The sequence below is a fragment of the Gopherus flavomarginatus genome, chromosome 14 (genome assembly GCF_025201925.1).
Source record: "Gopherus flavomarginatus isolate rGopFla2 chromosome 14, rGopFla2.mat.asm, whole genome shotgun sequence".
Lineage (NCBI taxonomy): Eukaryota > Metazoa > Chordata > Testudines > Testudinidae > Gopherus > Gopherus flavomarginatus.
In genome coordinates this window covers 45026733-45041302 of record NC_066630.1, presented here as the reverse complement: position 1 = coordinate 45041302, position 14570 = coordinate 45026733, and the positions used below count along the sequence as shown (strand labels likewise).

Here is a 14570-nt window from a genome sequence, read left to right as displayed (position 1 = left end):
TCCGGCCCAGGGGACACTGAGGCAGGGGAGGAGACAAAGATGCCCCCTCAACTATTACCTTCTCTCCAGAGCACAGGTCAGAATCTACAATCATTTCTCCCCTACCAGCCCCTGTGCCAAGATGCCTCCCCTGGCGTCTGTACTATTGACAAAGACTAAGTGACAGGGGCCAAACACTCAAATCCCACCTGGTGCGGGGAGCCAGGTTTGCTCTTCAAATTCTGTCGTTGATACATTTCCAGGCCTGGGAAAGGCCCACAACAGCATTGAATGGGAAGCTGCCTACAGAACAGTGACACTGCACAGAGCTCCTGTGGAGGAGGGGTGGGAATTCATAACATTTTGAGGCTTGTTTGGGAAATGAGCCTTTGCTGACAAGGTTTGTCTCTGTTCATATTTCCCCTTCAGGTGTTATGTTGAGGGATCTTTAGTATATTTCTGTGAGGTTAATAACTATCTTCTCAACTTTATTTACTCAACTTAAAAATTTGTGTCACCTGATTTTTGTATCTCCCTGTGAAGATACAACTGACACGTGTGGCTTTCTAGAGGGGGTCATGATGTTAAAGTTGGGGAATTCAGTCTCTGTACTTCTGGGAGGGGGCTTTGCTTTTTTACAGCTGACTCACTGCCAGGCAGACTGGGCTGTTAGCTGCACCCACTGTCCTTGCCAGGGGCCCGTGCTGACCCCTGGGTGGCTGCACTGCCGTGCTGGGGTGACTCTGCAGGGGAAGAAGCGGCTGTGGAGCAATGTAGCGCAGGTGCAGGAAGGAGATGGGGTCACTATTCGCATTCTGAAGTGCACAATTTTTCATATTTGGGAATGTCCAAGAACAATTCTAGGGGAAGGTGAATGCAGAGCAGTGACAGTGGAGGTGTCCAGACCTCCAATGGGGGCAGCATGGAAATTAATAATGGGAAGATCATTTGGGAAACTTCACTTGTCTTCACTGACAAGATTTTTCTCTGTTCTTATTTCACGTTGTGGTGTTATTTAGAGGAGTCAGGATATATTTTTACTATATTAATTAAACACTTAATTTTATTTAATTGTAAGCAGAGTCAGGATAAGCTCTACCCTGACATCTGGTGGAAAGAATTTCAGAGAGTGTATTTGCATAGGCACGGCTACCCTATCCCAGACTACCGAGCTCTGGGACTGCTTGGTGACAAATGACTCACCCTCAGTTGGGTGGTACTTGCTAGACAAGGGACATGGGTTCCAAAACCCAGTGAATGGAGAGAAGCTGTGGACAGGTGTGTGTGTGTGTGTGTGTGTGTGTGTGTGTGTGTGTGTGTGTGTGTGTGTGTGTGTGTGTGTGTGTGTGTGTGTGTGTGTGTGTGTGTGTGTGTGTGTGTGTGTGTGTGTGTGTGTGTGTGTGTGTGTGTGTGTGTGTGTGTGTGTGTGTGTGACAGTGTGTGACAGTGAGTGAGTGAGTGATGGTGTAGTTCTCTTGTGAAGCCAGCAGTACCATTTCCACTCTCTTCACTGTGGAATGTCAGCATTGATTTTTTTATTCCCTCAAGAATCTAAATACTGATTATGGAGTTGAACGCACTTTTGGCTAATGGTGCACTAGCACTGAGGTTCCCCTACTAAGAGCTGAGATCGCTGAGAGTTGAAATCACTAAAGAGCTACAATTACTGAGCTGAGAGCACTGAGTACTGTGCTAGCTAGTAGGGGAGCCTGAAGCTATACTTTGGAACCGAGCAGCTGGTGGAGTGGAGCAGTTGTGGGGACGGCTGGAGCACATCATGGGACAGCTGGTGGCAGTGGAGCGGCTGGCAGAGCGGAGTAGCTGTGGGATGGGTGGAGCGGACCAGAGAGCAAGCGGAGCCGAGCAGTTTGCAGGGAGAACTAGAGCAGCTCATGGAGCAGAGCAGTTGGTGGAGCGGAGCAGTTTCTGAGGACGGCTGGAGGAGCAGAGTGGAGCAGCTGGTAAAGCGGAGCAGTTCGTGGAGAAGGCAGAAGCAGAACCCACGGAGAGGCAGGGCAGTTGGCCCTGGACCACGTAAGGTGCCCCTTTCTACCCAGGCTGGGGGGAGGGACCTTTATAGATAAACTCTCGAACTCTGGGGTGGCATTGACCAGAGACTTTTGGGTTGTTGGACTTTGGGGTGATTGGACTTAAACCCCTAAGGCGAAAAAGGACAGTGCCAAACGTATTGGAGGTGGGTTTTTGTTTATGGTTTGTGTTATAACCCTGTTTGTGGTGTTTCTCCAATGGGATGCCGCATTGATTCCTTCCTTTATTAAAAAGATTTTGCTACACTCAGACTCCGTGCTTGCGAGAGGGGAAGTATTGCCTCCTAGAGGCGCCCAGGGGGGTGTGGTATGTGAGTGTCCCAGGTCACTGGGTGGGAGCTCGAGCCAGTTATGCATTGTGTTATGAAACGGAACCCCTGGATACTGAACCCGGCCCTTGTTGCTGCCAACTCAGAGAGGCAGAAGGGTTACATAATCAAGCCAAAAACTTAGTGTCACTTATTTTTTTCTCTGTCCTAGCAAGAATGAATTGAATTTTGTGACTTTCTGGAAAGTGCAGAGAGATTAAATGTGGGGAATTCAGTCTCAGTGTTTGTGAGCTGATGTTTTCCTCTCACAGGTCAGTGCCTGCATTGAAATAGCAAGAGGAATCTAAGGGCTGCTGTACGCTGGGCACTGAACTGGAAGAGCGACATTTCTCAGGGTGTGAACCCCACCCCCCAAACCCATAGAGTTAAGGTGACCTAAGCCCTGATTAGATAGTGCTAAATAAAAGGAAGAATTGTTCTGTCCATGTAGCTATTACAGGGATGGGAAAACCCCTCCAGTCACTGTCTACTCCAGAGTGCTATAGCAGTGCCACAGCAGTGTTTGAAGTGTAGACAGAGTGAAACTAGATCTGGCTCCAGTTTGCACTGTGGATGCTCAGGCACATACAGTATGTCTACACTAGGGGATTATTCCGATTTTACAGAAACCAATTTTTGGAAACAGATTGTGTAAAGTTGAGGGCACACGGCCACACTAAGCACATTAATTTGGCTGTGAGCACAGTTATGCCCCAATGTCACAGAAACTGGTAAATAATCCCAGTGCCCAGACGTGAAGGCATCTGAACTACAGACCACAGCAAACCTGGCCCCCAAAGCACAGGGGGGATTGGGGGTTTGTTCTCCTTGCTTAGCCATGTGCAGTTGCACAGAGAGCGTGTTTAAAAGTCTCTCCTCCCAGAGAGCGGGAATGGGAAATGATTCTCAATTTGAAGCCTGATGTGAATGAGGATGTCTGGACCAAGGGGCCAGGGACTGGCCTTTGCTAGAGAAACCACCGTCAAGTTTTAGCAAATTAGGAAAAATCAGCAAATAAGAACAACCTCAGGTGTCAGTAACAAAATCCCACAGGGAGCAGTTTCTGGCACTACACCTGCACAACTCTGCTCCCCGCTCTTCTCGGGCTCCTGCTCTCTGCTTAGCTCAACCCTGCTCTGGCCCAGGCAGTTCCCGCTCCTATGGAGGTTGGGACCACGGCCAGCTATAGGAACTGCAGGATCCAATTCGAATACCTGGCAGTGGTCCAGGTCTTCAGCGGCACTTCGGCAGTGGGTCCTTCACTCGCTCCAAGTCTTCCATGGCACTGAAGGACCTGCCACCGAAATGCCACTGAAGACCTGGAGTGAGTGAAGGACCCACAGCTGAAGTGCCACTGAAGACTCAAGCTGCCGCCAGATGAGTAAAAATTAAAAAGTTAGGCTCTCTTCTTTAAGGCGTGGGGCCCTTATAGGTGCAGGCATGGGGCCCTCTTAGGTGTGGGGTCCAGTTTGGGGGAATCGGGGGAATTGACCTAAAGCTGGCACTGGATGGGACCCCCTGGCCTGGTGACTCCCTCATTACACTGCCTGGCCTGTCAGTCCAGCTAACTTGGAGCTTTGGCCTCTCCCCATTGCCCCTGGGGGCTGTCAGTCTCAGGGGCCTGATTTCCCACTGACCCTTTCCACCTCTATTGGTGCTAGGAACTAGCCAACCGACCCCCCCACCCCCCCACCACCACACACACTAAGTTTTAGTAAAGGGTCAACAGTCTCTTACACAAGCCAGCCCCGTGAGGGTCACTGATGGCCAGAGAAGGCAGCACAAGCTGTTTCCATGGTGTAATGGGCAACACTTGGGACACTGAATCCTGCAATCTGAGTTCAACTCTCAGTGGGACCTGGTGTTGGCTTGTGGTAAAGCCCTGGAGCTCACAGTCCTCAACTTCCCTGTCTCTAGTTGTACAAGAATGAGTCTTTTCCCTCCTGCTGGGTGACTCACCCACGGGAGCCAGGTCTTTGGTCGTGATGGCCACAATGGGTTGGGGCTCTAAAACTTGCCACCCTAGTTGCTGATTCCTGCAGTTTGACATGGTGGTTGGGATTCTCGCTGCTTCAGCTGGTGCCCACAAGTTTGGCCCCTGTGCTTCCTGCCACACTTTTCCTCTGGCCCACATGGCGCTTGAAGAAAGGAGTGCCAGGGCTGGGATTAATAGTCAGGGCTTGGCAGGAGGGAGGAAGAGCCCCAGGCTGGAGCCCCACACACCTTCCCTCCTCCGGGCACCTAGAGCAGAGGCAGCCCAGCTCTGTCTACTGGATACCTCGGCAGAGTAGGTGAGTTCATGGAAATACAGTCTGGTCCCAAAGCCTCCTCCAACCCTGCTCATCACTAGCTGTCAGGGGAGAGCTCATTCACACCTCGCTTACAAATCATCATTTGAAATTCTAAGGGTACATCTTCACTACCCGCCGTATTGGCGGGTAGCAATCGATTGCTCGGGGATCGATATATCGCGTCTCATCTAGACGCGATATATCGATCCCCAAGAACTCTTATATCGATTCCGTAACTCCACCAACCCGAATGGAGTTGCGGAATCGACAGGGGGAGCCATGGACATCGATCCTGCACCGTGAGGACGGTGAGTAATTCGATCTTAGATACTTCAACTTCAGCTACGTTATTCACGTAGCTGAAGTTGCGTATCTGAGATTGATTTTCCCCCGTAGTGTAGACCAGCCCTTAGGTTAGTCAACATTCCTGAAGCCAATGCCCCGACATTGTCAACAAACACAACAGCTGCGTGAGGAAACCTGGCTTTGTCCAGACTTTCCAAACCTATTTAACTTTCTCCAGCACAAGTATTTTTCATACGTTGTACCTGCTTTTAAAGTGTGTGTTAACGTTTCAATTTCCATTCAAATTTGCAACCAATGACAACATTGGCAGAGCTGCATGTAACTAGTTAACAACTGGGGGGCGGGGTGTTGGGGAAATTCGAGGGAGGGGGTGCACAGCTCCCTGGCTGTGGGGCGTATAGGGAATGCCCAGTTTCACTGAATTGAGTCTCCTACTGCAGCACCTCAGTAGGTTACATCAGAGAGGAGCTGCAGGGTCTAGGCAGTGGGATGCCTGTGCCTTTAAGAGCCCAGCCCTGGGAAGCCCATGCTGAGAGGTGCTGGCTGTGGGAGGGGAAATAAAAAAGTCCCTCTGCTCCCTGCCCCATGTTTGCAAACACTGGAGTCTCAGCCCCCCGGGGTAACTGTTACCTCTCTGCCCCTGCCTGTGCCGGGGTTTGACCCTCTGGCAGCATCTCTCCCTGGGCTTAACTCCGGCTCCTTCCCTCGTCCCTGATTTTACCCTTCAGCCCCTCTCCTAACTCTGCCTCCAGCTGCTTAACCCCCCCCCGACCAACCCATTTCCACCCCCTGCTCAGACCCTGGCCACCCTCTTCTCTGACTTGCTCCCCTTTGCCACTTGTTAATCCCTGTAAAAAGTAGGGGGTGCTGGGTCCCATTCTTGGGGGGGAGGCGGGCTGGGCACCTGGCCCCTGCCTGCCCAATGCTCAAAGCACCCCCCACGATCTTGCGGATGTTTGCCAAGTGCTGCAGGGTCACCTGCAGTGGAGAGAGAGACACGGTTAGGGGGTGATGTAGCCAAGGATGCCTCACCCAACACTGAGATGCAGCCGCCTCTGGGGTGGGTTGCACAAGTCAGCAAATGAATTTGCAACAGGAAACGCACTGAAAGGCCGAAGCAGCTGCAGGAAGTGGAGAAAAAGCAGGAGCCCTGGATCCCAGCCCTGCCCCTCTCCGACTCTACCCCCTAACCTCCACTTTCCTCCCAGAGTTGGGGCGAGAACCCAAGAGTCTTGATCCCCAGCCTTGCCCACTCCCATATTTCGATATGATTCCATCCAATAGCTGCCTCCCCAAATTGCAGGGCAGCACCACAGGGCAGACCAGGGACCTGCCTGTTTGCACAGGATGGGCGACGCCAGTGCCCCAGGGTGAGGAGAGATGATGCTAAGCGAGAAGCAGGCAGCAGACAGCCTCCATGACAGAGAAGGAAGTTCTAGGGGGTGCCATGCTGCAAGGAGTGAGGGAGGTTGGCAGGGAATGGAAGGATCTTCCCTCACAGCAGGTGCGTCTGTTTCCCCACCGCAATTCCTTCCCAGCCCAACCCCGGCCCAGGCTAAACCCGGCCCAGCTACCAGGGTTAAATTTGGCCTGGATTTCCTAGCTGCTGGTGGAGGGGAATGGGGCTGGGAAGCATGGGTATCTACTCCCCCTTCCCCAGACACAGTTGCATGGGAACTGACCAAAGGAGCCTGCAGCACTGCTGCCTAGAGGAAACTGAGGCATCAGCCAGTGACAGACACATCATGGCTCTCCTCATCCTCATCCTCTTTTCCAATATACAACCTGGCGAGGGGAAGGGGGTAAGCTCAGGGCAGTTGCACAGTTAACCTGTGGAACTCCTTGCCAGAGGATGTTGTGAAGGCCAAGACTATAACAGCGTTCAAAAAAGAACTAGATAAGATTATGGTGGATAGGTCCATCAAGGGCTATTAGCCAGGGTGGGCAGGGATGGTGCCTGTAGCCTGTTGCCAGAAGCTGGGAATGGGCGGCAGGGGATGGATCACTTGATGATTCCCTGCTCTGTTCATTCCCTCTGGGTCACCTGGCACTGGCCACTGTCAGAAGACAGGAGAATACTGGGCTAGATGGACTTTGCGTCTGAACCAGTCTGGCCGTTCTTATGTCTCCCTTGGAGCAGCAGTGACACCCAGTGGGCAGTCAGAGTAATGCACAGAAGGTGTTTTCCTTATAGCAGCAGTGACACCCAGTGGGCAGTCAGAGTAATGCACAGAAGGTGTTTTCCTTGGCGCAGCAGTGACACCCAGTGGCCAATCAGGGTAACACACAGAGCATGTTTCCCTTGGAGCAGCAGTGACACCTCGTGGTCATTCAGGGTAATGCACAGAAAGTGTTTCCATTGATACAGCAATGACACCCAGCGGTCAGGTGGTGTAATGCACAGCGTGTGTCTGCCTTCTAGGAGCAGTGACACCCACGGACCAGTCACGGTAAGGCACAGAGTGTATTTCTCACCAAGCTGCGTAATGCACTGAGCATGTTTCCCATGGAGCAGCAGTGACACCCAGTGACCAGCAGGAGTGGCATCAGACTCTTCTCGTTTGGTGGGAGACTGAGGTGGGTAGACAAAAAAAATTGGGGGGCTCTGCCCCCCCATCACCTGGCCTCTCCCATGCCTCTGCTCCTTCTCAGTTAAAGGCCAGGCTCATCTCCTTTCCCACTGGCCAGGGTTTACAGCAATACAACCTTTATTAAAATAAAATAGTGAACAGTTTACTTTCAATAAGCTAAATCTGTCCAAATTTTAGTATTAAATCCAAAGTTCTTAAAGATCCAATCAACAACCAAAACCTAAATGAAAATTTGAAACCAAAAACAATGCTTAATTTAAAACCTAAACATTAAGAAAAACTTTGTTTTTAAAAATAAAAACTAACAAATGCCATAAATTAATAATTTCAAGGTTTTATCAAAAAGGTGTGCTACAGCAGGATGATAAAATAACATCAAATAAATAAGCCTGAACTCTAAAACCTCCTATAAAGGAATTGAATCCTTGAATACTGGCCAAATCTGTATAAAATATGCAGAAGTATGTCAAAACTGGTGTTGCAGGTCAGCCATTCGAATCCAGCAAATGTCAATTAAAATCTCCATTCCAACTTAAAAAACCAAAACAATCCAATAAACCAAAACAGTAACCGCCTGAAACAAACCTGCACAGAAGCAAAATTAAACCTGTGCCAACATTGGAACAAATGATGTAAATGTCTAATTCTAACTTCTTGTTTCTTGCAGGAGGAAAGTGTTTTGCACCCCAGTAACCAGGCTATCACTGCAGCTTTCCTTTCACGAAATAAGATTTTTACCAAATATAAATTGCCCTCAAATTTCTCTAAGAGAAATTGAAATTCTATCTTTGCACTAATATCCCAAGTGTGCAAGTCCATCCCCTCAGAGCAGCCCCAACCCTGAGCCCAGGGGAGAATCCCAACTAGTTTGGGCATTTGTAACCCTTGAGCCTGAAGCTGATGAGAGAAAGGGAAGTGAGCCATCTTGGAGCTTTCCGATACCACCTGCTGGGAGCACAGGGAATTGACTGAGCGACGTCCTGGCTGATTTTGACCTTGTTCTCCACCAGCAGGCTCCACTGGAGAGCTCGGGAGTGACATGACCATGGGAGCACCCTATGTACATATTAAAATCTGGCATTTGGGGGCCATTGGGGTGAAATATGGGTACTTTTGGGGTTGGGTCCCACATGCGAAGGGATGTGGACAATTTGGAGAGGGTCCAGCGGCGGGCAAAAGAAATGATTAGGAGGCTGGGGCACATGACTTACGAGACCCTACAGGCCATATCCTGTATGTTAAGCTAAGGCAAGGTTAGCATATCTATATTGTGACCTTTTACTAAGAAAGCAAAGTTGACCTGTATCTTGTTACTTAAATAGATAAGTACTCACGCCTGTCTAAGAACTTTACTTAGACCAATCGACAATGGAGAATGGCATAGGTTTTTTTTTTTAGTATTCTACCCACAGACTTAACAGGTACAACACAAGGGAACTTATGTGCATATGTACATGTCATCAACATGCACAAACATACTAGCCTGTGAAGTAAGCGCACCCTAACGTTTTGTGGGTGAGGAATGAAATTTGGACATAGGAGGAAGGATTTCTGGTGCTTGTGCCCTATAAAAGAGGTAACCCACCTCACTAGAGCACTTCACTCTATCATTCTGACTTACTTCCTCCACTCTCTCTCCATGTACTAGCAGTAGGCTGTACTTGTTCTGAAACTTTAAGTTTCAAGGGAACTAGGCTAAGCTCCATTTCCATAAGTTTTTATTCTTTGTTTATTAGGTTTTGATTTTAAGTTTAACTTAGTCAAGTAAACCCTAAGTAACAGTAGCTTTTTCTAAGCACTGCATCTTTCACTCAAGAATTGAGAAACCTGAACTGCAAGGCTGGTTCTGTGTCTCTTACCACCAGGTTATCAAGGAATTGTGGTAAGAGACATTAACCAAAACTTTGTTGCATATAATGCCCTATGTATCTATTGAATAGCAGTAAAGCAACTGTAACTTTGTAACTCAATTAAATAAAATAAAATGTAAGCTAATAAATTAAATTTTCATCATATTATCCAAATTAATATTATTAGCACACCCTAAATCAGAGTACATGAGACAGAGAGTTGGAGTGCAGGTGGATGAGGGCACTGGCCCTGGGAGTGCAGGCTCTAGGGTGGGGTTAGAATGAGAGGTTCAGGGTGCAGTAGAGGGCACGGGGTTAGGGCAGAGAATTAGGCTGTCAGGGCTCTGGAACAAGACCAGGAAAAAGAGAATTGAGGTGAAAGAGGGAGATCAGGCTAGAGCAGAAAGTGGTGGGGGAAAAAGAAGTTTGAGCTGTAGGTGGGAAGAAAAAACTCAACCCCCCTCTTATCAGGGCATCTAAGAACTAGATGAAAGACATCTCTCCCCCACTGCAATAGCAACTCCAGTGGGCCTGGGCTGAGGGGAGAACTCCTCTCCCCAGCAGCTCCAGCTGGTTTGGGCTACAGACATCTTGCCTCCACAGATCTGGTGTTCTTGGGCTGGGACAGGGGAGGGGCTCCTCTCCTCTCCATTTGGGACATGGCGGGATGAGAGATGTGACAGAGCTTTACGGGAAATCATTATTTGCCTGATTCATGTGCCAGTCCTAGTCTCTGCTGACCCAAACAAGCCATTTATCCTGCATGCTGATGCCGGTTTGGAGGGTTTGGGAGCAGTCTCGTACCAGGAAGTGGAAGGCAAATGTAAATCTGTAGCCTTTGCCAGCTGAGGACTGTCTGATAGCGAAACTTGCTATCCCATCCACCAGCTGCAGTTCTTGGGCTTGAAATGGGCCATCACTGAGAACTTTGGAGACTACTTGTGTGGTGCTCAGTTTCAGGTATGGACAGAGAACAATCCACTGACTTATGTGTTAACAAGGGCTAAGCTGGATGCTGCAGGGCAGAGATAGGTGGCTACTTTTGCTAGCTGTGACTTCAGCATTCAATACCAATGATTTGGTATAATAGGGAGTGTGATTTACCAGGAGCACCAATTCTTGGTTGTGGGGAGGATGTAAGCAGGGTCAGAATGAACTCTACCCTGACATCTGTTGGTGATGTGTTGTAAAAGTCTTTTGTTGTTCATGTGCATGGTCACACCCACCCCGCATTGCATGATGGGAGTGCTTGTCCAAATGGTCATTTCGGCTGCTGTGAGATCCCCAATCTCTTTCTTATTAGGGCAGGAGTAATAAAGTGTAGTTATCCTGGTGATATGAATCAAGGACAGTAGAACGGTCCTTAGCAGGTCATGCTTTTGGGAGTCACCCGAACCTACATATATCTCATTAGGCAAGGGACATGGGTTCCAAAGCATAGTGAAATAAAAAAGGTTGAAAATGAATATTTAAATTTAGTACTATGGGTCTTTTTTGAAGTTTCTAACTGCAGATTTTACGGCTTTTTTTCTTTTCTAGTTTAAAAATAAAGCTCTTTGTAATTGTAGTACAAATTCAGTTCTATGCTACAGACCTAAGATCACTAATAGTTAAGTATAAATTTTAGATGTATTTAAAGTGGGGGGTTCTTATCTCACTTACACACTGAAAGTGGTAAGCAACTTCACAGTTAGGTAAAATGCTCTTTTCCACTCTGACTGCATGGAAATTTTGCAGGTTGGACTCAGGGAATGCAGCTGGGGGGCAGGACTGTTGTGGCACATGCCCCATTTCTGCAACCAACATTTGCTACCTCACTCCATAATGCCACACACAGAGCGACCTTTTACCTTTCAGAACCAGAATATATCACAGAAGAGATCTAATAGCATAAGCTTAAGGTGAGGGACTGTAGCACTAACAGCAATTTTAAAAGATTCAAAAATGTCTCTGCCTTTACACACAAGGAACAGCAAAAAGGAAATCAACTAAACCAGCCACAGACAGCTAAACACCCATTCTTACCTCCCACATGCTTTTGCTATTTGGAACCCATACCCCTTAATGGTGAGTACTTTCCAGGTGAGGGTGAAGCTGAAGGCTTAACTGAAAACAGTTTAGGAAGTGCTCCCGTCTCTGGCACTCAGCTATCCAGCTCCCAATGGGGTCCAAACCCCAAATAGATCCCTTTTACCCTGTAGAAGCTGTAATATCCTGTGACCAGGACAGCTGCCTAGCAGACTGCGCATCTGCCTGCCAGTGTGAGAGCGCATAAGGTACTAATCCAGATAGTGGTGGCTGAGTGGCAGCAGTCATGAAAAACCAGCAGAATGGTGCAGCAAAAGTGTGCTGGGCCCGTAACCCAGAGATTAATGGATCAAAGCCATCCTCTGCTAGATGTGTGCTTGCTTCTTTTCCCTCAGGGCCTTCCAGCAAGGCAGTGATCAGCAGAGCACCAAGAGCCTAGGCCATGAGGCTACCTGGACTGAAGGCAAGAGGCAGGCCTGGGTATGGCGAGGGCCTCCTGTCCTGGAATGAGGCTGCAGTACTTCCTGGTCCCCTTTTCCCACCCACACTGGCAGGCAGCGTGTGCTGCAGGAGAACAGGAAGGAGGCTCTCGGGACACCAGGCAGTGCTGTGTGTGTGGCTGTCAGGGGAAAGAGCCTAGGCTCCTGACTCAAACTGCCATTGACTGGCGTGGCTCTGCACACCGTCAGCCAGGGCAGGCCAGGCTGCGGACGTGACTCAGGCGTGAGTAGCATGGCTGCGCTTTCCTGACAAGGCGTGAGGCAGGCCAAGAGCTTTGCACAGCCTACAGGGAAGTGGGAGGGAGGCGTCTTTGAGCCGGCGTGTCTCGTCTGCTTCTCCTTTGCCACTTGGGCGGAGGCGGGGAGAGAGCGAAATGTTCCTGGCTGAAAGTTTTTGTGCTCGGCCTTGAGGATTAAACCTGAGCCTCTGGAACAGCTGCTGGGAGATGGGTTTCTGAATGACATCCAGCCCGGTCTTCGGGCCACTAGCTGAACGCACTGAGGCCAAGAGGCTGCAAAATGGGACCTTTGAGGCTCCCCGCAGGCAGGGCCAGCTTTAGGAAGTGCAGGGCCCAATTCGAACATATTCGGCGGGGCCCCGGCAGGGATGACTAAAAAAAAAATCATGTAAATAAAAGCCTTTCATTTCTTAGCAGCCGGTTCCCTGTAAAAAGTTCTGATTTAATGGATGTGCCACAGTATATATTTTTTATACCAATAGGATTACCATACATCCATATTTTTAAAAATTTCTCCCAGATGGTCTATTTAAGAACCAAAAAGCTGGACATGTCCAGGAAAATACGGATGTATGTTAACCCTACCTAAAATTCTTTTTTAAAAAGATGAGCCTGAACTAGAAATGAGCTCCGTTTCACTTGTGTGGGTCCCTGCCACTCCCTGGGGGTGTGCTAGGGTGACCAGATGTCCCGATTTTATAGAGACAGTCCCGATTTGGGGGGTCTTTTGCTTATATAGGATCCTATTACCCCCCACCCTGTTCCAATTTTTCACACTTGCTGTCTGGTCACCCTAAGGTGTGCACATGTGTGGGTCACAGCTGTTCACTGCCCCTCTCATTGCAGCATGTGTGCAGGGTTACTGCCCTGGGAACTGCAGGGCACCAGTGGACATGGGGCTGGCTGGAGGCAGGGCAGGGGCTGACTGGAGGTAGGGTCTGGCTGCAAGCAGGGCAAGGCGTGCGGGGCTGGCTGCAGACAGGACAGGGGGTGCAGGACTGGCTGCAAATGGGCTGGCTGCAGGCAGGGCAGGGTGTGTGGGACTGGCTGCTGACAGGAGCTGGCAGCAGGCAGGGGAATGTGGGGTGGAGTGGGCTGGTTGGCTTCAGGCAGGGCCTCAGGGGACTGCGCAGGGGTTGGCAGGCCTGGAGACAGAGGAGTGTGGGACTGGCTGGCTTAAGGCAGGGGAGTGCGGCAAGGGTTGACTGGAGACAGGGCACGGGGTGCGGGGCTGGTGCAGGCAGGGCAGGAGGTGCAGCAGGGGCTGGCTGTGGGCAGGGGTGCGGGTACAGGGGGTACAGCTTACCCTGTACGGTAAGTGCCCCCTCCTCCACCAAGGTAGCAGCAGCAGCCCAGGGCTCGGGGGCTATTTAAAGGGCCTGGGGCTCCCCTGCTTCCACCGCCCCAGCCCTTTGAATAGCCGCGGGAGCCCTGGGGAAGTGGCGGGGCTCCGGGGGCTGTTTAAAGGGCCGGGGCAGTAGAAGCAAGGGGAGCCCCAGACTTTTTAAATAGCCCCCAAGTCTCCAGCAGTGGGGCTCTGGTGCCAATTTAAACAGGCTGAGGCTCCAGTCCCTGCTGGGAGCCCCAGGCCCTTTAAATTGCCCCCTGGGTAAGCTGGGCCACCCTAGTACAGTGCAGCAGCAGGGCTTGGGTGCGGGGCCCGACTCAGGGGAATTGGTTGAATTGGCCTAAAGCCGGCCCTGCCCGCAGGAAAGCAAGGAAGTAGCACAGGCTTATCACTGTCCCTGGGTGGGCTTGAACCACCATCCTTTCAGTTAAGAGCCAAACGTGCTGACTCATTGCACCACAGAGACACAGACAGGCCAGGCTGTATGGAGCACAACAGTCAGGAATCAGCTCAGGGTCCGATCTAGCACATGCATGCAGTGGTTGGACAAGCAACAGCAAGGAACTGGACTGGTGCGGAGTGAAAGATCTGTGGGAAGGAACCGAAAATAGTACTGGGGCTGCAGTACAGGGCTTGCATACACTTTCTTTGGCCTGTTTTGCTGGAAGAGTTAGCAGGGCAAGCTTGTTAGTCACAGGTAAGGGGGTGAGTTTATGCAAATTCTGGACTCTGGGACCACAGCTGGGGTGAGACAGGCACAACTTTTGTGGCACATGCACCCTCTCTGCAACCAACCTTTGTTACTTCACTCCATAACAGCACACACAGAGCAATCTTTTACCTTTCAGCACCAAAATATACTGTAGAAGAAATCTAATAGCATAACTTTAAGATGAGAAACTTCAGTACTAACAACAATTCTAAAGATATTCAAAAATACGTCTGTCTTTAGACACCAGACACAAAATCAATCAGACCAAAAACAAACATCTATTTCTACTTCCCACACACTTGGGGAGGGGAGGGGGGTTTGGAACCCATACCCCTTAATGATGAGTCCTTTCCAGGTGAGGGGCAAGCTC

The 14570-nt window shown here is 49.9% G+C and overlaps 1 non-coding gene across 1 annotated transcript; it reads right to left on the bottom strand.

Moving 5' to 3' along the window:
• Positions 1-13880: 13880 nt before the first annotated feature.
• Positions 13881-13954, bottom strand: TRNAK-CUU (transfer RNA lysine (anticodon CUU)). The gene has a single exon. It is a non-coding gene; the product is annotated as a tRNA-Lys (tRNA).
• Between the last annotated feature and the right edge of the window lie 616 nt (positions 13955-14570).